General features: G+C 47.3%; 1 long non-coding RNA gene and 1 pseudogene across 3 annotated transcripts in view; both read left to right on the top strand.

The window, feature by feature from the left end:
- LOC146856789 (uncharacterized) overlaps positions 1 to 27054 on the top strand; it is a 226020-nt gene that overhangs the window by 31746 nt on the left and 167220 nt on the right. For 2 of the 3 annotated variants that reach the window (XR_014979814.1, XR_014979815.1), the window contains exons 1-2: positions 11230 to 11459; positions 13459 to 13559. The exons of the other annotated variant lie outside the window; for it this stretch is intronic. This is a non-coding gene — a long non-coding RNA (uncharacterized LOC146856789). Of the gene's footprint in view, positions 1 to 11229; positions 11460 to 13458; positions 13560 to 27054 lie in introns of those variants that run through there. 3 annotated transcript variants of the gene reach the window in all.
- Positions 2046 to 2120, top strand: LOC146856790 (U4 spliceosomal RNA; annotated as a pseudogene).

Genomic DNA, 27054 nt, shown 5'->3' with positions numbered 1-27054 from the left:
GTTTTTACATTGTCACCAAACTCCATCAATGCTTTGCGGCTGCCCGAGGCCCCCCCAGGGGGCCACTAAAGAGGGCAGCCCTCTAGTGCCATTGTGGCACCCCACACTCCGTTATGGGCAGGACTCAGGGAGGAGCCCACCCAGCCTTGTTGCGGCATGAAAGGCGAGCGTCACTTCCTGTGCACGAGGACAGGGGGAGGGGTATATATGCCTCCCCCACCATCTGGACACCCTCTTTCACACGCCGGACACGCCATCTAAACGTGTCCCTCATGTCGGGTTGCAGAGCTGCTTACAACGATTTGCGGTGAGTCCAGCCCCATTGTCCTTGTGTGGGACACCCTAACCCCCCCCGCACATCACGGTCGGATGCCCGTCCGGTCACAGGAAGTTCCTTACTACGACGGGTGGCATACGGGGGGGGGGCGCCTGCTGTTGTCCAGCAGCATGGTGCACTCTAGGTGGCTGAATAGCATGGCGGGGTAGTTACTGCCGCGAGGTGCCTTGAGCGGGTAGTGTGTAAGCCGCAGCTCCCTGCACACTGCACACAGCAGTGCTTGGGGCATGTGGGGCAGACGTTTGTCCCATTAACCGCCGGTATGGCCTGAAGGGGCTTGGCTGTTGCAGCACATCGCCCCAGCTATTTGCAACGCTGAGTCGGCACACAAGGTCATGGGTCAACCGGGTGCACTGGCAAGGCACCCAATCGGTCGGCAGCCATGGAGGAGGTCAGAGTAATCGTGCCCTTCCGTTTGGCCACAGTGTGTGGCAGCGCACAACCCCATCAAATCAGCAAGGCTGGGGCGGCATATTAGATGAGGCAGTCTGAGGAACCTGAAGTCTAGGCTACGTACAGAGGACGGTTGTTTCTCTCACACACGCTGCGCTGCCTAGGGGTAAGTCCCCGGACCAATGGGTAGAAAGTGCTGGTCGCTTCTGTGGGCGTGCATGTGTCCGGCGCGTACCTTCACCTAAACTTCGACTGGGAGCTTAGAAAGGCTGGGCGGCCGCAAGATGTATCTGCGTGTGAAGAGAGGTGGGAGGGCTATACAACGCCCTCAATCGGCCCCCAGTGTGTCTGCGTGGCGCAGGGGCACCAACAGCGCCCGGCACTAACAGGAAGCTGATTTTCCCACCAGGGCCACGGACCTGGTGGATTATGACAGTGTTAGAGCTGTGAAGTTGATGCGCCCGCGAGGATCCCCTCGGGCCCCTAATTATGTTACATGTAAATGAAGTTAATAAATTAAGTTAACTGTTTGAGCTGAATCCATGCGGGAGGCTGCGCTGGCGCTCTTCTGCTGTGCGCCCGCCCCCCCACACACACACTTGGCGGCTTTCACTGCCCCCTGGCACCCACTTCAGGTTGGGTGCTGCGGTCTCCTAGCTGTACAGGGGATAGGAGCTGGCAAAGTAGAGTGACAAGAAGTGCTTTTGGTCTACGAGTCAGTTTCCACACTGTACACCGCGACTGCACTCAATCGTAACACATCCCACCTGGGGACGTAACTGTGCCACTTTGGTTTAGAATGACGGGCACAGGAGTTGGCGCAATGCTCCTGGGTCCGGCTCAGCCGTGGGCATGGGGCCGAATGGCGCTCACTCCCACACGGTACCCTGTCGCTACAAATCTTCCTGGAGTGGCCGTAGCAGGTAAAGCTGCAGACGTTAGAAAGGGGGAACTAGATTCGTCGCGATCCTTCAGCTCGACTCCCGGCACCCCCTCAACATCCCGGGACAGGTAGCAAATCACTTAATCTCCCCGTGCCGTAGAGAGAGGCCCAAAAGTGAAACGCTCTAATGGCGACGCGACGATAGCGCCAAACGTTGTGGAAGATAGCGCATAATACCAAGCTGGCCAGCTCCCGTGAGCTACAATCGCACGTGCTCGCGATCCTCCGGCTCAAGAGGCGCACCTCGGGCCTAGAATCAAGTGGTAGAAGGGTATGGATATTTAATTTGGTGCGGCAGGATTAATGTATACAGTTAAGGGTATAGCGCAGCAACACTGTTTCATTTAGAATGCAAGAGTCAGCAGTGGATGTAGCTTGGTGCAGTGGCAGTATCGCAGCCACTGAGGTCTAACTGGGGCGTGATTATTGCTTGGTGAAAACGTTAGCGTGTTTTGTCTGTGTGTGAGACCTACTAGCCCCCGTGGCTCCTGCCTCCAGGTAACATGGGGTTGTGCCTCACCATGCACTAAGGGTATGAAAGATGAAGAGCACCTCAGCCTCAGTAATTTTAAGCATAGTGAATGTGGGCCAGGAGGGGCCTTTGCTTGGGCCGACCAGCCACCTGGAGGGCGGGTCGGTTGTTGAGGCTGCCGGGGTTTCTTGACTCGTTTGTGTAGTGTTTGAGCCGGGACGGCGGCTGTGGCATCGGAGTGCTGCCCACTTCCCTGGTTGGTGGGGGGACAAGAGAGCAGTTTGTTGTGGCACCAAGACCGACGGGTTTGTGACCGTTAAGCGCTTAATTTGTGCTCTATAAGTCCGATAGTTAAAGTTGCAGAACCAGTATCAAGATTGCCAACAGGTTAACTCCTATCCTTCAACGGATGTGCTCGTTTCCAGTAAGGGCGGTCGCCTTGCACGTGATGTGCAGTTATGGTGAATTGAACGCGGCGCTTGGCGCAACCCAAACAATGACTCAAGGCTTCAGGGTATTATTGTGAAATAGTGACGCTGCGATAATCGCACAGGTTTTCCCCCCTGTGGGTGTCGTGTCGCGACGAGCCCGGCGGTGGCTCTGATGCGCCGGGGCCAGGTGAGCGGTAGAGGAAGGGAAATCCTTTGCAGAGAGTCATTTTCTCTATGGATTTCCCTTCTACTTTTGAAACACAGGAGCAGCAACATTGTCATGGTATCAGCGACTTTAAGTGAAAGCTTTTCAATATTATATACAAGCCATAGTGCTGCCTATTTATCTTAGACAACTAACTACCTGTGACAAAGTCAAGAACCCTGGCATGCTGCAGGTATGATGCTCTTGCTGTATCATATACCTGGAATGCAAGGGCAGAAACAGCGACATACTAGTCGGGCGACACACCATGCTGTGCAAAGAAGTTTGCTTGCACGGGTTAAGCCATACCCTCAACCCTCGTTACGGAGGAGAGAAGGTTTTGCGGCTACTGCAACTGAGGGGCTTTTGATGTTTAGTTATTGTATCGCAGCAAATGTTGATGGTCAGCTGGGGAAGGAAAGATGTGCCTGATGTTGGCTGGGCACACATTGATTGATTAATATCTTCTCTCTGTTGGCAATGCACAGCCTTCTTCAGGATACGTGGTGGGCTCTGGCGCATTTAACACGGCATTTTGAAGGTTTGAGGTCAGGAGTGCATACTCGTGCACAACAGCGCATGCGGTAGTATTATCAGCTGCCCTTGGTAGAAACTTATTTGGGGGCCCCTGTTTGGAACAGCTTTGAATTTGATACAGTCCAGCTCTTTCATGCCCACTGTGGGAAAAGTTACTGACAGTGCACGGACACACTCTTCTAATTTCAAAATGTGTTTGCATACAATATTCGGGGATGGTGACGTGTTTTCAATACGGTAACACAGCAGCAGCTCACTAATATTACTGAAAATAATAGGTGACTCTGTCACTTAGCATATAGGAGGTTCTGTTTTGATCTAAAAGAAACCTTTTAGTGATGTTGTAAGTGTGTAACACATGGCCCAAGCAGCGCATGGTGAAGCTTTGCAGGGAGGCATAACGGGGTCGGTAATAGGAGCGCTGTGGGTCGGTAGTGCGACCGTTGGTGTTAGTTTTGCTCTCACAGGTTGAGAAGAATAAAAATAAACTTGTACTTGGTTGGCGCCAATCTGATAAGGGATTGTGTCTCCGCAAGCACATGGAGTTGGCTAACCTGTGGGTGGCTAACAGAAAATCAAGGGACCATTCATAAATGTGGGCAAGTCCAAAGGTGGTCAAAGCATCCTTATGCATCATAGGTTTAAAGCATTCAAGAAGGCTATTATGGAATCCTTTTCAACATGCTCTGGTACCCCGAAAGGTGTGGATTGTCTCATGACTTCAGCTTTGCGAGGATAAACTCCTGAGGCGTTGCCTCGGTTCAGTGGTCTTCATTTAATTAGCCTTCGTGGCTGCAGTTCCAGAGTTTTCATTTTCCGATGTTCAGGTATAGCTCGCCACCAGCCAAGGTCACATGACTGCAGATTATGTGAAGGCAGGTAAAGACAGCACCTTATTTGAGGTTCCCTCTTATAGCAAGAGCCTCTCCACCGCGTGGAGCTGTTACAGTTGATATGCCTCTCTTTAAGTCACTTGGCATTCTCTTAATGATATCGAGCCAAGCCAAGGTCACGTGACTACAGATTATGCGAAGGCAGGTGAAGAAAGCACCTTATTTGAGGTTCCCTCTTATAGTAAGAGCCTTTGCACCGCGTGGAGCTGTTACAGTTGATATGCCTCTTTTAAGTCACTTGGCATTCTGTTAATGATTATCGAGTTTCAGATAGAAGGGACAGGTTGTCTAGTATCTGATACGTCTCTACAATGCCCCAGATAAACTGCTTCTAATGGTTTTGTCTGGCTATGGATGGGTTTTACACACATTTACCTGTTTTACAGGGGGGTATGGTTGATTTCAGTTGATTGGTGGTGTTGATTAGTGTAATGGTCCCATTTGCGGTAGAGCTTGCTATTCATTGAAGGGAGACATTTAATGCAAAATTCAACACATAAAGGTGACAGTCCCACCATTTCAGAGTGGAAGCATTTTCAATATGCTACGCAGCGAAGCCAGAATTGTGGCTTCAGTTATTTATACAACTAATAAGCATTGTTAAAGGCAATGATACTGGCGTGTTGTAGGTGTAGTGTGGTTTTGTAGTATATATCCGGAAGCAATGACAGAAGCCGCAAAACACCAGCCGGCGGCACAGTAAGCTTAGCACTAAGTGCCAGCGTATGGGTCAGCCATGCCAGATTGCATTGACCGCGCAACCAGGAGGTTGCCTGTGGTGCACTGTGCTGCAGGAGGACCGAGACTGAGGTAACACAGGCCTTGTGTGAGACAACCATTGCCCATGTAGAGTGGTTTCACCGGCGGGCGTGCCTACCATCGACAGTGATGGCTTAAGAAGCGATGAATGCTTGGTCCTCTCACATTGGCAGGTGAATTCTGGGTGGGCTTAGCTTGGCATGCCACCCTGCAGTGGTTTCACTGACTCTGGTGATATTGGCTGGCGCAGCACTTGGTCATCAGCCTGTACCCTCGTACTGGGGATCATCCAGGGAAGGGGGCACATTAGGGCTTAGTCACCCTAGAATGATATGCACAAACTGGCACACGGTGCATTAGGGCTTGTGTCACACAGAGCTGGGGGGTGTCTCATGGGGCACACTCACTGCCTGTGATTATGGTGCGGGATCATTATTGTTTTACTCTAGCAAACTGATCTTATGCCCAGGTTCTGTCTACCCTTGCCACCGGTTACCAGCCCAATGGTGGGAAAGTATAATTTTACACTTACTCTGGAAATTACAACGCGAAGAGAGGCGCTGTGAAATGATGAGATTGCATTGTGCAATTGGCTACGAGGGCCTTCATGAGGAACATCTGCTGGCACCATATAGAAACAGGTACCATGTACACTGGGTGGGCATTCCTCTGCAACCAAGGGCAGGTTTCAGGTCGCTTCAGTTAAGACATATTCACCTGCGCTTTAGCCAGGGCAGCAGGTGGGTGGTGGTAGTTGTCATCTAACAAGTATGCTGCGGTGCAAAAAAGTTTGGTAAACACTGCATTAGAGCCTTATGGCGACAGGGTATTATAGACCATTCCAAATATTCAGGAAAGGGCAGGTATTTGCACAGAATGTTACCCTCTGGTTCCCACAGACTTGTCTGCCCCCTGGATTATTCTTCTATGGGCTACAACCTGAGACTGGAAGGGGCATCTTCTGTGACCGGTGTCCCAAATACGTTGATAGTCACCGCTGGGGTAGATGTACCATGAAGGGCATGATTACTACTTGGGTTGTCCCTAAGTTTTGGGGTCAAACTAGGTTGGAGTCTACAGTCCTTAGGAAACATCCAGCATTCCTTCAATCCAAGTAAGGGCAGTTAGCGATAGATAAGTATCAGCGAGTGGGTAACATAGACTGGCTATTCAGCGACATCGTGCCCCGGGGGCACGCGCGCTTCGCGAAAACAAAGAGCTGCAACCAGAAGGGTGCCAAGTGGCAAAAACCAGTAAATAGGTTTAAGATGTGTGTCTCTGGCCTTACAGCTGTGTGAAGCCAGTCTCATTTAGAGGTACTCACAGGTGAAAATTGGGTGCTTCTTAAGGTTATCATGACCAATGCGGTTTGTGGTATCTCCCAGCGGATCCACTGAAAGTGTACTGCAGCTAACATGAAACTGGGAATCTGGGATGCCGACACTTTTGTGAGTTTAAGCATCCAGGGTCAGAGATGGTTGGCAGGTTCTGGCTTCTGTGATCCAACGGCAGTTAAGCAAGCGAGGTGCACTGCGTAAGTTGTCACTATACGAAAGGGTGAGGTGTCACCAATAGCGGGCATAATACATATATGGTCAAACCAGATTTCACACCAATAAGGTGTTCACCAGGGTTAGCACTCAAAGGGGTCTGTGTAATTGTCTGGTCAACGGGGTGAAGTAAATGCACCCCAGAACCAAGAGTAGGTGACCTGTGGCTGCCGTTAAGCTCAAAATCCCCGCACAGTCAGCTATATTAGCCATGCTTGGTGTGGACGCGGTCAGCCAACATAGTGTGCTGCCGTCCCAATAAATGGGGCAACAAGGTGTCAAGCACAATGGGCTACTATGTCAATAGAACATTTGGCACGTCCAGTGTACAACAAAAACTAAAATTTAACGGAGCAGGTAATTTTCCACCGCTGGGGATGCTCTGGGTTGGCAGTGGGTACCCCCCCACCCCTCCTATTTGGGAATATTCTAGGTTGGGGGTAAAGTAGGACTTATTCAATCTTGAATGTTAGGCACCATATTGCAGAAAGTGCGCACTGTGCAAATCAGACAGATTCTCTAAGCGGGTATTCCTAGGGGGTTTCACCACAGAGGGAGCTGAGCGGGCAAAATTCCCATAAGGAATAAGGGATGCAGGGGAAGTGCTGGAGGGCAGCCTTGCTCATTGTCACATTCGCCTAGCTATGAACATTCCTGTGCGTCATGATTTAGCAAGCATAGGGACTGTGCAAATGTTAAGTATAATCCTTCTCGCCCTAATAGCCAAAGTAGGCAGGCAGGTGAAAGAGCGGTCTCCTAACAAGTGGGCTGCTGTCCCAGAGATGGGAGACACATGAGTCCAGGCACACACCGTGCTAGAAGGGCGGCAGCTAGGTGAGATCAGCAAATAGATGGGGCAACGTGTGCCATAGTGTCTGAATTCGTTCCGCCCAGAGTTGTCACGGGGTGGAGTCATGTGAGGCAGTGGAACTTTCACGCAAAAGGGTGAATAGTTAATTGCACAAGTCACAGGCCAAAGGGGCTTTGGTTTCATCAGACACTAGCTAACATCAAGGGCTATTGTGAGATAGATGGGGTTCATTTATCACCGGTAGGGATGTACCCTTTTCTTCTAGATTTGCGGGAGGCTCTAGAGAGGAAAGGTTGCAGATAAGACCATAGCTGTTTTGGTGGGGGGCTCTGGCGGCAACAGTGGCCACCTCCAGAGCTGTGGCAGAGTTACAGGGCAATCTGGAAGCAAAGGGGTACAGAAGGGTACCTCTGCGCGGCACCATAGGGGGTGCCAGAGCCAAATCCCAGGAGCCTCATGGGAGGTTCCTGGAAAACCGTGTAGGCGCCCCGTTAGTCCTTCCAGCGGTTGTGGACCTGAACAACCGGGGGCTTGCCTTGCTACGCTCCGCCCTGAAGGGGGCGTTAGTAATAAGGGACCATGTGTTACGTGATCCGGAAAGAGGATCACTAGAAGGGGCAGCGCAGATGGGGTTCGCCCCAGTGCTGCTTGGTTCATCAGGCGGGCAGGCGGCCCAGATGGTTGCCTGCTCTTGGATCGCCCGTAAGATAACCCACCATATTACATAATGGTGTATGAAATAAACCTGCAGCAATTTTACCCAAACAGAAAATGTGTTGTGTTTTTATTTATTAGCATGCATGCTATGTGTGGTGGGGTGGGGAGTGTTGCCAATGGTGGTGCTATGCTCCTGCCCGAGACCCCCGCAGGGGCCACTAAAGAGGGCTGCCCTCTGGTGCCATATGGGCACCCCACACCCCTTTATGGGCAGGGACTCAGGGAGGAGTCCCCCCCAGCCTTGTTGCGGCACGCAAGGCAAGCATCACTTCCTGTGCGTGAGGACAGGGGTGGGGTATATATGCCTCCCCCACCATCTGGACATCCTCTTTCACTCGCCAGACACGCCGTCTCCCACCCTACCGCGTATCCGGCGTGGTTTGTGGCAGGCAGGAGGCAGACAATGTTGTAATGTTGTCTTTTTTCGTTGCAGGTGGAGTTACAGGGCGATCTGGAAGCAAAGGGGTACAGAAGGGTACCTCTGCACGGCACCATAGGGGGTGCCAGAGCCAAATACCAGGAGCCTCATGGGAGGTTCCTGAAAAACCGTGTCGGCACCCTGTTAGTCCTTCGGGCGGTTGTGGGCCTGAACAACCGGGGGCTTACCTTGCTACACTCTGCCCTGAAAGGGGCGTGAGTAATAACGGACCAAGTGTCACGTGATCAGGGAAAAGGATCACCAAAAGGGGCAGCACAGATGGGATTCGCCCCAGTGCTGCTTGGCTCATCAGGCGGCCCAGATGGTTGCCAGCCCTTGGATCGCCCGCAAGATAACCCACCATATTACATAACGGTGTATGTAATAAACCTGCAGTAATTTTACCCAAACAGAAAATGTGTGGTGTGTTTATTTCTTAGTATGCACGCTATGTGTGGTGGGGTGGGGTCGTGCCAAGCAGTCCATTGTTTCATAGCTGAGTTAGATTTAAATAAAATACATTGTTAGCATTGAGGTCCCAATGCGAGACATTTTATTGCCCCGGAATGAACTTGTACGAGGTAAGATGTTAGTAAGCTGCAAGGCATCGGTATATGGGTTGTGGCTTCAGAGATGTGGCTGAAAGAAGCTGAACCGCGTGAGTCATTGCAAAACCTGGTGGAGAACATAAGGAACTAGGTGATGCCTCACTTTGTAACTCCCTGGACCCTGGCTCAGAGATTCTCTAGCACTGCTGCAGAAACTCGCTGATGGGGGAGGCCCTCGGGCCAACCAGGGGTTATTCAGTTACTGTTATTAAAATTGGGACCGTTTGACTCTGACGTTTTAGGGCCTGGAAACAGGAAAACTCAGAAGCACGTACACCTCGATGGCACCTGCCCCTCAGGGGAACTCAACAGAGAAGTCCAAGACTTACTCATAGGAGTGGTGTCGCCTAGACAGGGCTTTAAGTAGGCCATGTCCTGCCGGTGCTGAGCAGGTGCTGAATCACAGGAGGTCAAACCTGTTTAACTCGAAGGTCGGCTGCTCTAGCCTTACTCCACAACCTCGCCCACAAGACCGAGTAGCATTTTCAATATTATATAGAACAAAGTGATATTTGTTGCTTATTTATCCTATGCAACTTACAACCATTGACAAAGCCAATAGTCCCGGCGTGTTGTAGGTGTAATGTTACTTGTTTGTTATATATCTGGATGAATAGACAGAAGCAGCAAAATACCAGTGGGGCAGCACACTATAGTAAGCACAGATTTTCAGCTTAAGTGTTTTGAGTCACGCCCTTTATGACAGCGACCACGCCCCTATGAGAGACCCTCCCAGTTTTTTCATCCCACTTAAAGCCCTGCGCCTAGATATTCCAAGCTCAGTGAAGAGCACAAGAACCATTAATAAATCAATGTCCAGAGAGTGCTTTAACTCAAGAAGAAAACAAGTACCTTAATTTCCACACAACTTAGTTCTACGCACATGGATGGAGAGGGCAAAGAGATTTATTCAAGAAAATCCTATGGGGTACGCACTAACAGTCAGGGCTTTAAGTGGGATGAAAAGGGGTGTGGCCAATGTAATTAAGGGTGTGGCTTAAAAACACGTAAGCTAAAAATCTTATACTTAGCATAGAGCAGCTTGACTTCTAAGTTGCTGTTTCTGTCATTGCATCCAGATATATGATAGAACAAGTAACATCATACCTACAACAAGTCAGCACTATTGGTTTTGTCAATGGTAGTTAGTTGCATACGATAAATAAGCAGGAACTACGGCTTGTATATAATATTGAAAACGCTTCCACTTAAAGCCCTGGTGACACCACGAAAATGTTGCTGATCCTGAGTTTCAAAAAGAAAAGGGGAATCCAGAGAGAAAATGAATCTTTAAAGGATCCCCCTTCCCCTACACCGCTCACCTGGCATGATGTCATGCCGTAACTTCTCCACTAGCGAGAAGTGAGCAGTGTATGCATGCGCACAATGAGGTGCCTGCTGTCACTGCAGTCTGGAAAAAAACAGACCACCTGTGCCAGTGCACAAAAAAGTGCCAGATAGAGACCTGTTTCGATGCCCCCTTTAAAAATCTCCTGTGCTCAGCCCCAGTGAGACCCGGCCCCACTTAAAGCCCTGCTAACAGTGATCAGGATAGGTATAACAATCATCACCAGCCCAATTTTACGCCTTCTATACTAACTGCCCCAGTGCGTTATGGGACTCGTCTGTTCCTACACTGACTCCCATGTGGTGACCGTATCCCATCCAACATCAGGCTCCCAAACCTCTTGCACAGCTTACTATTATTTTTCTCTGGGAATATGGGTCTTTTCACCAAGTGTTCATCATGGACTCAGCAAGACCCTCCAGTTTTTCTGCACTGGGGACATGAGCAGCCAATGCTGGGGGGGACAGGAATCAATACATGCTGCAGAAACTTCATCCATGGGGTCTTCTCTAACTTTAACGGCCCTTTCTTGGGGTTGTGTTGACCCACGAACCCTTGACACAAAAAGGGGCCAAAGATGGTACAAGGCAGGGCTTTAAGTGGGGGGGGGGGTGTCTGTGAGGGTCTGAGCACCCCCAGTTTTTTTGGGGGGGTGTGAGAGTTCCGAGGAGCCGGCGAACCGGAAGCATAGAGAAACGGGCCGAGGCACAGAGAACAGACCGGAAGAACCCAGCCGTCTAGTAGTGCCAGCCCGCCCCAATGAGGAACTCTTGACGTCATCGGGGGTGACTAACAAGAAAGCCGGGTTTCAAGCGAAGGAGAGAGAGATGGAGGAAGTAACTTGGAGGCAACGGAGAGAGGATTGGAGTGCGACGAGACGAGAGAGGAGCCCAGCGGCGGCAACGAGACATGACAGGAGCCCAGCGGCGGCATACAGACAACCCCTGAAGTGGAGTACACTGCGAATAAGCACGGCGGCCCAGAGAAGGCAGAGGACACCCCGGGTCCAAGCGCACGGCCCTGGTCCTGGGCTCAAGGCAAGTAGCCTTAAGAGGGTCGTTTTGGTGGTGATGTGGTGGCATGGGGACATAGTGCATGGAGGTTTGTTTTCGTGCACTTTCCCTAGCATAAGGCACCTGCACGCGATTCCCCGGTTTTCCCCACCACTTTGTTTTGGTGGTGGTAGCACTGAGACTAGACAGAAAGCCAAAAAGGATATTTGCTATTCCTGGTTTGTTCTGTTGTTTTCCCTCCTTCTTGTTTGGACGCCAAGGGCCACACTGAGATCAAGCTCCAGAAGCACCCCCCCCCCCCCCGAAGACGGCGACCTAGTGGGAGAAGAGCATCCCTAGTTGTTGTGTTTATTTTTTTTTATTTATTTGGACTCTATGGGACTGACAAAACACAATCCCAGAAAAAAGAGTACCGCATAGAAAAAAAAGAGACAAATAAAGAGCCAAAGAAACCCCTACTACTCGTGACGAGTTTTCCCTTCTGTTTCCCCCCGGGCCATTGAGCCGTTTACAAATTAGTGTCAGTAGTGGGATTTATCTCCTGTCCATACGTGTTGCATCATGACACAAGCCGTTCCTGTGGAGGATATCATTTCCCAGTTAGCAGAGGGTAAACAATACCTGCAGCTGGTCTTGGAGCAACAAATACAAACAGCACAGCTGGAAAGGGAAACCCTACAGGGGGCCCTTAAAGAACAGGCCAGTCTCATTGCTACCAACCAACAGGTGCAGGACACGACCATCTTATGTCTAACCGATGCTATAGTAAACACCCAAGTACGCCCAAACGTCCCTGGAACTGTTCTTCAGAAATATCATGAAGGGGAGGATCCCGATTACTTCTTTTTGAATTTTGAGAGGGTAGCGACCACAGCAGCCTGGCCCAAGGAACGGTGGGTTCAATATATTTCTCCTCTTCTCTCAGGCGAGTTGCAGGCCGCCTATCAAACAGCTAATCCCGCTGGAATAACTCCTTATGACGACATGAAAAGGTTCATTCTCGAGAGAGTGGGGTTTGACCAGGAGCACTATAGAAATAAATTCCGAAAAGAGAAGTGGTCTGTAGGGGACAACCCCCGAGCCCTATACTACAGGGACCTGGGTAATCGTTGGTTAACACCTTATGTCTCTACCATGGACGAAGTAGTGGAAAAGATATACTTAGAACAATACTTGGATGCCCTACCTCCCAGCACACGGTCCTGGGTAAAGCAACACCCAAACCTTACTCCCACAACAGCAGTAGAGATCGCCTGTGCCTTCCATAGGTCTCCTGACTTCAAGGCTGATATTGCACGCTCCCAGTATAACCCCACCACTGTTAGACCTCAGAATAACTCTTCCCTGAGAGGTATAGTTCGGTCAGAAGGCAAGCACCACATATCACGCCACCCTGTCCTTAGACAGCCTGTCCCAGCATCAGGTCCAAGTGGACAGGGTCCACAGTGTTACAACTGCGCAGAGTGGGGACATATTGCTAGACAGTGTCCCCACCGTACCCCAGCAGTGGAGCCTATGGAGGTGGTTATAGCTGTGGCAGGATTTACCTAATGAAGATAGGCCCTCACCAGTACAAGAAGGAGGTGTTCCTTAATGACAAGAAAAGACAGGCATTACTAGATACTAGGTGTCACAGCACGGTAGTGGACGACTCCTTGATCTCACCTCCCCAGCTAAAAGACACTGAACAAGTAAGGGTAACATGCGTACATGGGGACACCAAGACTTATCCCGTGGCAGAAGTTCTTGGAGGTAGAAAACGATCCCCACCTGCAGAGAGTGGGAGTGATACCCTCCCTACCAGAAGCTGTTATCATAGGGACCGACCATCCTAAGTTCGAGACATATTTGGAGGGGTCAAGGCGAAACACCCTTACCTGGTTACAGGAAGCCCCCTTTCACAGGACTGACTTAGAAATCCCTGACGTTAGGGTCAAGGAAAGTAAACAGGAGAAAAGACGGGAGAAAAAGAGCTATACCCAGTCACAGCTGTCACGTACTGTATTTCCTCTCTCCCTCACAGGCCCCGATGGGACAAAACCGAGCAGCTTCCGTACAGCCCAAAGAGAGGACAAGTCACTCATGTATGCCTGGGAACAGGTCCAGGAACAAGCACCAGGACAGGTAGGACTGTATTTCATGGTAAAAAGGAGCTTGTTATATAGAATTGTGAAAGGGGATTCGCTGACCAACCACATTTCAGGAGCATGTCCTACTTTTGGCCCATAACAAGGTAGGGGGTGGGCATTGTGGCAAAGAGAACACATTAAAATGTCTCCTGGAAAAGTTCTATTGGCCAGGCGTATATAAAGACGTGGCCAAACACTGTGCTACCTGTGTTCGCTGTCAGTACACTTGCCCCGTTACAGCCACTACCTATTATCGACGTCCCCTCCAAAACGGGTTGGTATGGACCTGGTAGGGCCTTTGACTCCCTCGGCCAGAGGACACCGTTATATCCTGGTTATAGTTGATTATGCCAGTCGTTACCCCGAGGTCTTTCCCCTGTCAAGCATGACCACCCCCACTGTAGCCCAAGCCATGATTGCACTGTTTTCTAGAGTGGGGTTTCCGTCCAAAATCCTAACGGACCAAGGAACACCTTTTATGTCGCGTTTAATGACCCAAGTGTGTACAATACTGGGGATAGACAAGATCAGAACATCCGCGTATCACCCCCAAACTGATGGCCTTGTGGAGCGGTACAATAAGATGATCAAATACATGCTCCGCAAGGTCATCTCTGAGACTGGGAGGGATTAGGATCAGAAATAACCTCTCGTTCTTTTCGCTCTGAGAACACGTGAACGAGACGCGAGAGGAGCCCAGCGGCGGGATACAGACAACCCCTGAAGCAGAGTACACTGGGAATAAGCCCGGCGGCCCAGAGAAGACAGAGGACGCCCCGGGTCCCAGCGCCACGGCCCTGGTCCTGAGCCGTGGCTCAAGGCAACTAGCCTTAAGAGGGTCGTTTTGGTGGTGGTGTGGCGGCGTGGGGACATAGAGCACACGTGTGTTTGTTTTCGTGCACTTTCCCTAGCACTAGGCACCTGCACGCGATTCCCCGTTTTTCCCCAGCACTTCGTTTTGGTGATGGTAGCACTGAGACTAGACAGAAAGCCAAAAAGGATATTTGCTAATCCCGGTTTGTTCTGTTGTTTTCCATCCTTCTTGTTTGGACTCCCTGGGCTGTGGGATGACTCCAAGGGCCACACTGAGATCAAGCTCCAGAAGCCCCCCTCGAAGACGACGACCTATTGGGAGAAGAGGATCCCTAGTTGTTGTATTTATTTGGACTCTATGGGACTGACAAAGCACAATCCCAGAAAAAAGAGTACTGCATAGAAAAAAAAGAGACAAATAAAGAACCAAAGAATCCCCTACTACTCGTGGCGAGTTTTCCCTTCTGTTTCCCCCCCGGGCCATTGAGCCGTTTACAGGGGGCCTCGAAAGGGGTCTCTAGGGGCCTCTATTTTCGTCCCTCAAAGGTCAAAGGTAGGGTGACCAGACGTCCCGGTTTTTATTTGGTGTTTTGGGTGAGCATGCGCGCGCACTGCTTAAGGCGTGACGTCATTGTAGCAGGAAGGGAAATCCTTTGAAGAGAGACACTTTCTCTTGGGATTTCCCTTCTCTTTGAACACGCAGCGCCACCTACGTTATCATGCCAGCCATCGGCACAACAACAGCTGGTTAGAACCGGCACAACCCTGCTTTTACGGCCTGCAGCAAGATTTCTCCAGCAACCAGTGTGACCCTGCTTTGCCTTAAAGCAAGCGAGGGCCGAGGGTCTACAACAGAATCCAGCAGCAGTGAAAAGGAAACTTACCTTCATGATGCCTCCCCAGCTCTACCAGCACTGTCGGGACCCTGCCTCCGCATCAGAGCTGCCTCACCCAGGATCCTTCTGAAGCCACACAAGACTTGCCCTCCCAGCCTGCAAGCCTGCAACGTGAGTATTTTAATGGCCCTAGACAACTGGTATAAGCGGATATGAGGAGAGCGGTTGCTTTTTAATACTGACTACGAGCGACGCCCGGGCACGATAGTAAAATGAAAGGACCCTGTAGATGTTGGCAGTGGTGTCGCGTTCGGTGAAAATATCAATTGTGAAAAAGAAGCGCCCTCTACAGGGTTAGGTGTGAGGTGCACAGCAGTAATGTATATGCAGCAGAATGTATGTGCGCACTCAAAGGACGCTGCGCCATTATAATTTGCTGCTGTATTTTATTGTGGTATATGTAAGTATTTTACGTCCTTCTTACAGCATTACCCGCACCTGTGTTCTATAATATCAGTGCATTTGTAATTGGCTACAATATTAGTAATGGCATATTAGTACATTTTATAGTGATGGTTATATTGTACGTCGCTTATATTTAACAACGAGCCATGTATACTTCGATTGAAGCTTCCTGTAAAGCTCTAGCGTTACTATTTATTTGAAAATAGCTCTGGGCCCAAGGGCGTAACTACCAAACGTGACGTGACTGCAGGAACACCGGGGCCAGGGATATTGATTAATGGGCCTCACTTCACCCCAATTATGACAGTTTTTCAATCCCAAACCAGATATATGGGGACCATATTTCCTTCCCTGCATTAGAGCTCACAACACTTGCTATCCCACTGCATGGGTCTTCCCGTCCCCTTGTTAGGCGAAGGGCCCCTTCTTCACATTCTGCGGGGGAGGAGCATTATTTTATATTACGCCACTGCTCAGTACAAAGAGCCCAAGGCTGGCACATCCAGCAGATGCTCGGGTTTAATTAGGATCCACTGTTGGGTGTGTGCAGGGTGGGGCACAGTACAGGGTATAGAAAGAAGTACAACAAAATTGTTACTCGTATATGAATGTTTCTGTGCTGTAGTAATTGTCCACATGATTGTAAACAGCTGAAGAGCATCCACTGTGTACAGACCACATGTTACAGAGTACAGAAAAAACTAACTGCCCAAACATGCACACTATCAGTGCAGCCCTGCCCCTGTCGTCCCGTCATCTCTATGCCTCAAAAACCTGTCTGATTTCGTACCTGCCCGTCTTTTTTCTCAATCATATGTCTATTTCTAACCAACCAACCGTCCACCCACCAGTCAGTTTATCCATCCACGGGTCGTTTCATTTACATTATATTCACTTCTGTGTGTTAGTCCGTCCAGGTGTCTGCTTATGTTCACTGATCGCCTAATACATTTTACAGTAACACATATGTGATAACGTGGAACCACACATGTCAAATCACACATAGGATGAACAATAACACATGAAATACATACCGACGTTGGCATACACTCTAGCGCCGGTGCTTGCACACACAACCCGTGAGCCTTCAGAAGGACTTGTGCCAGCGCTGGAAAATACCAATAAATACCAATAAACCACCCAGCCACTGAATATAACTCAATGGTCCTCCATTTGAAACATTTGACGCAAAGCTGTATGTAAAGAGTTGGCTGGCAAAAGGTAGAAGGACTGCTGAAGAAAATTGTTGTGAGAAAACCCAGCAAAATAGGCACAGTGAATATCTTCAAGGGTTTTGGGAAATCCTGCAATAGATTTCTAATTAATGTAAATAATTTTTACATGTTTTTTAAAGTGTTTGGTATTTAATGGCTTATACTTAATAAATATACCTTTTTGCCTATTTTATTATCCTTTGCTGGATGCGACTTCATGATTTTCTTAAGCACACAATGCTAGTTATCTTGATTAAGACCACTCCCATACTCTGATAGACCACACCCCTTTAAGAAATTTGCCACGCCCCTTTTAGAGCACCCCCAGTTTGTTTTCCCCGCTTAAAGCCCTGGTGCAAGGTAACATCTAAGCATCAGCAAACCATGTACAACTGGTGATGTCTCTGACCCAGCCCATGCCGTAGGAAGCCTCATTGTGTATCACATTTCGATACTGAGTTTCCAAAAACATACAACAGGTAATTACCATAAGTGCATGTGGAACGGGATACATTGACTCAAGAGATTGTGTCAACAGGGGGAAGGAAAAGAAGGAAAAATCGATTTTTTACCACCAACAGAGAGGGATGAGAAAGTGATAATTAAGGCTTGTTACCCTGTAATTTCATTGACCAGTGTAACAACAATGGCAAGGAAGTCTCTTTTCGCTTTCCATTTGCCACCTCCGCTTGCCACTGGTTGGCATCATAGAGGATTTATTGCAGGTCCATTGATCCTAGTAAAGCGTTGGATACAGAAAATTAACACAAATCTCTGCATTAATAGCAAGGGGCAAAGAGCAGCAACATGATTGCTTTTGAATTCTGGGTCCGATTCACATGAGCAAGTTGTATATACTCTCCTAATTGAAGTAAATGGTTAACAACTTGAACCTTGATTATGTGTTTGCAAAGTAAGAAATTGATTGCAAAGACTAACAGACCTGGCCTTGGCCCTAGGCTCCAATGTTGCGACTAGGCGCCATAATAATAGTTGGGGTGAGATTTCTGGCTAGGTAGCCGTTAAACAGTTCTGATTTTCTTTATATATCAACTTTTTATGTATAGTATGTATTGACTTTCTATTAAAGTACATGTGATGAAGTTCCCTACGAAAACGGCACCGACCATTCCAAGATGGCCGCCGCCGAAGAGCAACCCGGAAGCAAAGTCAACGCTCTAGCGTCTGGTCGGAGCTATGCGAACGAGCCAGTTAAAAGACTCGTACAACAGGTGAAAGGGGTTCCAGGAGAATCGGAGCCGGAGGAGGACGCGGCCGAAGCCGAACAGGACGACCGGGGAAACTCGACCACGAGGAGGACGACGGGAGGAACAGAGGAGCCGGAAGCCGCAGGTACCGATCAAGGACCCAGCACCGGGGACACAGCGAGGGAAAACAGCTCCAGGAGCACTGCGCCCGGGACCACTGCACTCCCCGACGAGAAGGAGGCTTGGTCTCCCAACACCACGGCCCTGGAGGGTCGTGGCCCGAGGCAAGTACCTACAATCCAGTCGGGGCTTGTTCAGGGGCTGTGGGCTCGTCTAAGGGGACGTCACTAAAGGTCACCGCTTGTTTCCCCCACGTTAGGCACAAACACTAGGGACTGGTGACGGTACACTTGCCCCCCCCCCCCCCCCCCTTTTATGCTGCTTCGTACTTGTAGAAGCCTAAACCCAGTTTGTTCTCTTTTTATTTTTGGGTCCACGCTCGCCTTTCACCAAACGGAGCTGGGAGGAGAGCAAGAGAGAGAGACGAGGAGTCTGACGTGGAGGACCCCACACCTGTGTTATTGCCACACACTGTTGAATACCTATTGTCTAACTTGTTGAACCAATAAACAAACGAAGAACAACAGCAAACCATAGACTGCCTGGGAGTACTTTGAGGATAAGGAGGGGAGGGAGTAACGGCCGGCCGAGGGTTCCCACCCACAGTACGGTTCTTTCTTAAAAAAATAAAGCACTGATTGGACATTCAATTTTTAAGTGGTATCGGGGCAATCCTTAAAAGCCTTCTGACAGACCACAGTCCAAATCACATTCTTTGGCTGCTTAATGGATGCAAAGACTATCAAAGGGTGCAACTATGATCCCAGAGTAAGCCATAAAGTTCTGTAGTACCCAGTGAGTTGTAGAAAGGCTCTTGCTAGAGTTTTGGTAGTGGCAACCTCCCACATAAACCAGAATAATCTTAGCATTTAACAAGATCATATATTCCTGTTGATTACCTGATGCCCAAGGTAGACTACAGAGGACTGTCCCACCTGCCACTTGGTTGCGTTAATGACTCATTTTTCTCCCTTTGTCTGTTCTATATGCCTCAGATTATCCTCCAAAACATTGCTAAAAACGGTACTGGCATCAGACAGGCTATGCAGAACTCTTTCAGCCATTAGAGAACATAGTCCACAAGGTGCTGATAAGTGGGAGGAGAATTTGTAAGCCTAAAAGGCATGACCCTACCCTGATGCAAATCCTCCATACTGGAGCAAATGTTGCATTCTCATTTGTACTAGATGCTAATGCAATCTGCCATTAGCCACTGTTCTGATGATATAAGGTGGTCAGATATAAGGTACCTAAGAAGTGAACAGTAGCAAACCGGTCTACCAGCTCATCTGCTCCGGGAAGTGGTATGCATCTGTCTTTGTCTCCTCAGTAAGGGTCCTTTAGTCCACACAAAAGCATGTGTGTGAATCCTCGTTTGAGCACCAATACCACTGGACTGATCCAAAGAATACAGGAATTCTCAATCATCCCCAAGTGTAATATGTTAGCAGTCTCTGACATGATGCTCTGGACTTATCCTGTAAACCTTGCTCTTCCCTGGCAAACTATCCCCTATACCGATGTCATGCACACAGACCGGTGTCAATCCTGGAGTCAGCAAAAGGTGATGGTAAATGGTCACAAAACGTCTTTACACTATTTTCTTTGCACAGAAGTCAGTCCAGGGGCACGTTGTACACCCTCCACAGAATAATCATTCACATCACTGTGCACAGGCCAAGAAGCAGTTTTCTGCCTTTCTCAACCTCATCTGTTATTGCAATGATATTGCCCGTAAAATCTCTCCAGAGGTATTGCTTCAGCCAGTTCACATGGATCATCATCTTTGGCTCCTGTGAGACATTTGCATTCAACAAGTAGTTTACTTCATAAAGATTCTGTACTACATTGCATGGCTCACACCACTTATCTTCCAAGGTTCTTGGATAAATGGGCTTCAACTGTGACACCTCCTGACCATCCGAGGGCCCCCTCAGCATCCTTTTCTAGCCATACAACACCTTCATCAGCTCTTAGAGTGCCTGAATGTTAGCCTTCATCTAACTCATGTCCTGCTCAAATAACTTCCGGAGGCCAATCACATAGTCAGTCGCAACCATCTGAGGTGACTCTGAAGTTCCTTCTCTCCTTTCTCTGACTAAGGTGAGTTGACCATGCACTGGGTGCTCAAACAGAAATTCAAAGAGATGGAAGTCAAGCTCTTTCTTTTTTCTTTGGAATTTGTTCTGTAAATGTAAAAGAGACATAGCAGGAATGATCCCACTCCCTCTCAAGGCTCTCTGCCAGAATCTCTATCATGATCTTAAGGGTCTTGTTAAACCTTTCCTCCAACCCACAAGTTTGCAGGTGGTGTGCTGTGGAGAAGAAGTAGCACAAGTCTAGGAAAGACCCCTAGGAGTGCCCTAGCTAGTAGTAATTTTGTAGCTGTACTGCTCATAGTTACCACCTCTGGAAACCGGATGTCATTATCCACCACAATTAACACATTTTTGTTGCTGATGTTGAATGGTAGTCAAACCAACCTCCTTAGTTTTGAGATACTTCCTCTCAACCATAGTCCTATAAGCAACAGTTATCACTCAGGACAGGGAACCTCTTCCCATTGCTACTGGCTTTCCAACACAAAATTCATGGCATTTGGATGAATTTGGTTAAGAGCATCTGAGGGCCTTTCCCAAATATTCATTGCTACAATGTTGAGCAGCACTGGGCCCTCTGGGCCTGCGTTATTATCTCATGTAAGGTTTCATTATTTGCTGACATTGTTGCTGTCCGAAGGCACCCGAGTAGGCAAATGGAAACTCTAGGCCCAGATCTGATGGGTGCTCCTTGTGCAGTTGCAGCTTTGGGTCGGGTTCACATGATTGTTGTGGTTCCTATAGCAGATGCAGCCTTAAGGCCAGGGTCGACTGCTGCTTTGACAGCTATGTCAACTCCTTCTCTGGATTCGCTTGTGGAGGGAGGGAGGTGGGCAGTAGCAAGACCATGCCTCTAGGTGTTGTAGGGATCTGGACAGCACAGGATAACTTATTCGCCTGATGAAGGCACATGGTCCACTGCGGGGACTGCAATGAGAGATCAGGAGATGCCTTGCATTACAGGTCAGTTCCAGCTGCGCTCTCAAGTATAATCAGCAATGTTGGTCACTCCTCATACCAGAAACACAGCTGGCTCCTCTCACTGCTACTATCAGATATGAAAATAAATCTTGAAATAATATCATCAGCTACTTTAAACAGATATATTACCATGTTTAGGCTAATATATAACCAATAATGAAATAAAAATAGTGTTGAAGAAAGAAAAAAAACGATGAGCTTCCCTATACTAAATACCAGTTACTGGCATACCCAACTGCAATCTGAGGGTGCTGTCAGGGAAGTAACCTGATGTTTTATAAAAGGCTACGCAAACAAATGATGGACGGAATGCTGAAAAAATCATACATTCAACCCTAAGAGATCTGGGTTGAATCCATCGTTCTTTTGCTCAACATGCCACCCCAGTTTAGACCCAGCCATATGCAAATCAGTCTTGACCCTGTGCCTCATGGGAACAGTCCAGACCGAACTGCCAAGTCAGGTTATAAAAATCAGCAACACTTCAATGCAATACTTTAGATTTAGAGACTCCTAGCCTTACACATTAATCCAGAAAAGGCCAATGACCTTAACGATGATCCCATCCCACATAATTAAAATAAACATGGTGGTGCTGTTCACACAGCAGTGAATATTTCTAGTGAAATTCTTCTCTGTGGCTTGAGTGTGACTCCAAGGTTCTCAACAAACTATTGACCTGATTGCATGGTCGCTCCACAGGACAGTGCCCAAAGGAAAGGGTCAAAGCCTATAAACACCTGATGAATTAATAAAGATAAAGATATTAATGGAAATCCGCGCTTCACAAACCAAGAGCAGATTTCCGTAACAAAAAAGACTATCTTAGGAAACTCACAAAAGACACGCTTGAACTCCTGTTTTCTAGAGGCAGATACACACTCCTTGTGGCTGCAGTTAGGGACAGCTCGTCATGCAAACGGAGTTCTTTGTATGTGGCCTGCGCCAGGCTTCGCATACCTCCCACAAACCGCCTTGACGTGGTTCACGTTGATGATTTCTAACATAAACGTGCCTTAGGTTTTCTAGCACTTTCAAAGACTAAGAAGAGACTTTGCATCGGACACCCTGAGATGAAGAAACTTTTTTGCGTGATTGGCAGCGACTGAGTCATATTCTGAACGGCTCCAGCTCAGAAATGAACAAAGTCTGAAGGCATATGGCTAACATTTGTCGACAGTCCTTGGTATAAAATGGGTAGGAAGGCTATTATTTCCAGAGTTTACTGATTTCACGAAATTACACCCTTTTATATCTAAGGGGTCTCACTTAAATATCACTTTATGTGATTTTTCATACATCCTCCTAATCTGAAGGCAAACTCTGAGACAGCGGCGGCCCATCCATAGGGGCTGAGGGGTCACGCCCCCTCAACTTTTGCCCATCAAGAAGTGTGTCTGTCAGGCTAAACACAGGTCAGCCTGACAGACACTCTTTATTTTCAGGTCCGGCAGCCGTGAGCTAGACATGTGCTAAATGCGCAGGCTCCTGGCTGCCTGAGCTGAACTTTGCTGGGCTGAGAATGTCACAGCTCCTGTGAGCGTGACTTCCTCAGCGCAGCAAAGGTCCACGAGGCCCTACCCCTCATGACGAGGGAGAGTGTCAGTGATAGCCTCATACTTGGGCACTTAAGCCCTGAAGTACCCAGGGCGGTGTGTCTGTCACTGACACCTTATCACAGAGTGGGGTGGGGTCAGCAACTCTCACTGACTCCATCCTACTCTGAGGCAAGTAGGGACAGCTGCCTTGCCTCATCGGCTGACCAAAGTTCAGCCAATGAGAGAAGACAGCAGTCCCAAATCTCCTGGGACCTCCGAGGCAGAGCAGCAGGTAAGTGTGTTTTTTTAAAAAAATTATGTTTTGTGAGTGCGTATATATATTATATATATATATATTCACTGAAAAAACCATAGGTTTCACACACGTTATAGTTAGGAATTAGCATTTAAAAAACCTTGCAAATTCACTGAAAAAACCATAGGTTTCACACATGTTATAGTTAGCGGAAATTTTACTGATAAAAAACCAATGAAATTCCCCCGTTATAGTTAGTGCAGGCAACTATAACTCACGCGACCGCAATCCTCTGCTGATGCTAATACTGTATTTAGACACTTATTTGCCCATGTCTTCTTCCATACATTTTTAGCTATACATATATTACAAATATTTTTTTTTCATAAAGACACATATGTCATCAGCAGAAGATTGCGGTCGCGTGAGTTATAGTTGCCTGCACTAACTATAACGGGGGAATTTCATTGTTTTTTTATCAGTAAAATTTCCGCTAACTATAACATGTGTGAAACCTATGGTTTTTTCAGTGAATTTGCAAGGTTTTTTAAATGCTAATTCCTAACTATAACGTGTGTGAAACCTATGGTTTTTTCAGTGAATTTGTACGGTTTTTTAAATGCTAAGTTACTTTACGCCATTCGTGGCGTGCGCGCCCACTTAACGCAGTTCGTTCCGTGCGGCGTGGTTTCGGCCGATTCGAATGTTTACTAAGATCTAAGAGCCAATCAGAATCGCGCTCGCGCACGCCACCGTACGCTTACGGTAAGCGTACGGTAAGCGTACCGTAAGCGGGCTCAGATATATATATTGATTTAAAGGCTATTTTCTCAGAATCTACTTACACCAAACCTACAAAAGGCACTTCCTTGACCTAGGGACTACCTCTCTGCCAAATTTCGAGTAATTCTGTTCAGCCGTTCGGGCTGTAGCTCGTTCTAAAGGTCCTATGGAAAAATGCATGGGGAAAACGCGTTTTGGGACCCCCCTTTTATCTCAGCCCCCGCTTGACGGATCCCCCCGAGACTTTCAGGGTAGGAGCGGAGCGGAGCGCCCCACCTATTTTGAGAAATTCGCGAGGATTCATCGACCGGCGCCAAAGTTATTCAAAATAGAATGTTGAGGTTTTCCTATGGAAAAGGGGTCCTAACTATAACTACCTACTGGCGACCGCCAGTAGGTAATATATATATATATTTATTGTAGCTACTAATTCTCCAAGTTCAAAGAGAATTATGCACTCACGGGAGACGCTCACTCGGGATCTTTATTGCGAACTAAACAAACACGTTTCGGCAACCTGCCTTCCTCGGTGTTTGTCGACACACCGGGAGGCCGTCATGTTTTATACATACTTTACATCCGTATGTCACAAGTGAAAAGGGACTACTCAATGCTATCGCTGAATGCGCCATTTTGTAATATGCAATTTAACATTTCATCACCATTGTTTGGAACAATATTACAATTCAAATGGGGGAAACAAGCTTGCGATAATACATAATCCAATTATTCATCTCTTCAAGATTATTATAAACATTTCCATGTATAAAATTACAATTCTCGAGTTACTCATCAAATATTCGCAGAACGCCATATTTACATACTGTGAATCGGTTTGGCACTTCATAGTTACCACTACCCTATATGGGTGTTCATTAACCCCTGTGCCCATCTATGGCGATATTCACTTGTTACCTCATGATACATCTAGCCATGGATCGGCTTAAGTCCCTTGCAGCTAATGAACATACTTATACTAATTCTGATATGTTACTTTCATTATTCTTTCACTACAACCTTAACAGAAAATCAGCAATTTCATCTTTCTTTCACTATAACCTTAACAGATAATCAGCAATTTCATCACAGATTCCAATTCCAAAATTACAAGGAGATCAAATCATACATAATCCTTATATTATATATGCTAAAATTCATTGTCTCCACCTCTCTCTCCTCCATTAACCTTTGATACAGTTCAGTTTATATACTCAATTTTACTATGTTCTGTTCATATTTATGAATTGAAAAGAAAAACTTCTCTTGGACCTAATTGTTTATAATAAAATCTTCACACATACACAATCAACCGTATTTCTATAGTGTAAACCAGACCTAAATAGGTAAGGACTAGAACAAGGATGTAAACCCAAAATAACAACCACATGTACACAGAGACATAAATTTGCAAATTGTACCACAGTCAAAATTTATTAAAAATCTAAAAATATACTACACAATACAATATTCGACAATGGATATATATTAAAAAAAGAATTTAAAAATCATCATGAGAGAAAACAACTGATATGTGAAACACTTAAATTCATCAAACAGAGGTTATTGCCAGACAGGAATCTAATATATTGTCACCATCAGTCTATTAATTCTTATTTGTTTTTTGACATGAGGCAGTTCCTGGATGTAACCCAAAACAGAAGTGTGCGTCGACGCGTTTCAGTGGTAAAAGATTATTGCAGTACCACCTTCATCAGGACATTAAAAGATACTTGTTTCTCTCGCAACCAGTGTTTACGTATTATTTGTACACCGTTATCACATGGGAAATAGGCTGCTATTAACATCACCTATCGTATCGCCGATATAATTCAAATTGCGTGTAGCCCATCTAAATCCAGCTATATTTGCGAATACTCAATCGATACTGAGATTTTCGGTCTTCATATATTTAGAAGGAACTATTTATAAATTTGCCGATAAATTGTCAACAAATGGTTTTAACCCCTTCAGTGCCCATGACGAGATAGTCTTGTCATGGAGCGCGGTTGCGCTGTGCCCATGACAAGACTATCTCGTCATGAACCCCGCCCGCTAATGAAACGCCCGGCACAGGGCGTGGAAAGGGCGGGGCACTGAAGAGGTTAATGGAGTTACATTGGTAATCACCACCAAATATGTTCCAAAGTGGGGCCACGTGTTTCACACCTTAAAAATACGGTGACCAAAGATAACCACGTGTGTTTCCATCCTCTGCTTTGCGCTTTGTGTCAGTAATGGAGGAATGACTGACACAAAGCGCAAAGCAGAGGATTGAAACACACGTGGTTATCTTTGGAACATATTTGGTGGTGATTACCAATGTAACTCCATTAAAAACCATTTGTTGACAATTTATCGGCCCACCCGCCCACCCCCAACTAGGCACTTCTGCTTTCTCGCAGCATGAGAAGCAGAAACATAAAATTGTAGTTTTACCATTTTAGGTTTCTGCTTCTCACACTGGAGAAGCCGTCCCTGTTCCATTCCCCGTATGTTAAGAATTACCTCCAGTGTTCCACTGCCAGCATTTTGTCAAGGGTGCCATGCATTTGCCATGGGTGTACCCTTATGCCAAGAATTATGTTCTATACACCATTCCTCAAATTTTGCCATGGATGCTGCCTAATGCCTTGAATGACTCACATGTCACAAATTACCCCCAGTATAACAGGACCAGTATTTTACTATAGGTCCTCATATACCAAGAGATGTCAGGAATCCTATATTGCTGCCAGAATTCTGCCCATTGTGACAAATGGACTGTTTTCTTTCACACCCTAGCCCCTTGCTGCTACTGCCATATCTACTATCATTAGTTTTGCGTATTTGCCGATCTTCTTGTGCTGGGAGCATACTACAGCTTTGACCTTAACCATTGCAACTTAGGGGGCGATCCGCCCAATGCCTCTTCTTCAGCTAACCTTAACAAAATAGGGTGTACCCTTTAAATCACACAAGGGTCTGGGGTAACAAACAAAACACCAAAATGGCCCTCAGGGCAATAAATAAGTATATGCCATGATATTATATTTAATTATTTAATTAATCAGAGAGTTTTTTTTAAATTAAAAATGTTTCATTTATTTCTGAAAACTATAAAAATATATATGTCTTAATACAACCTTATAAGTGGACCCCCACTTCAACCCTTTCACATAAATTATTCAAACAAGACAA

The sequence above is a fragment of the Triturus cristatus genome, chromosome 3_2, assembly GCF_964204655.1.
Source record: "Triturus cristatus chromosome 3_2, aTriCri1.1, whole genome shotgun sequence".
NCBI classification, from domain to species: Eukaryota; Metazoa; Chordata; class Amphibia; order Caudata; family Salamandridae; genus Triturus; species Triturus cristatus.
This window is presented reverse-complemented; position numbering and strand designations above follow the sequence as displayed.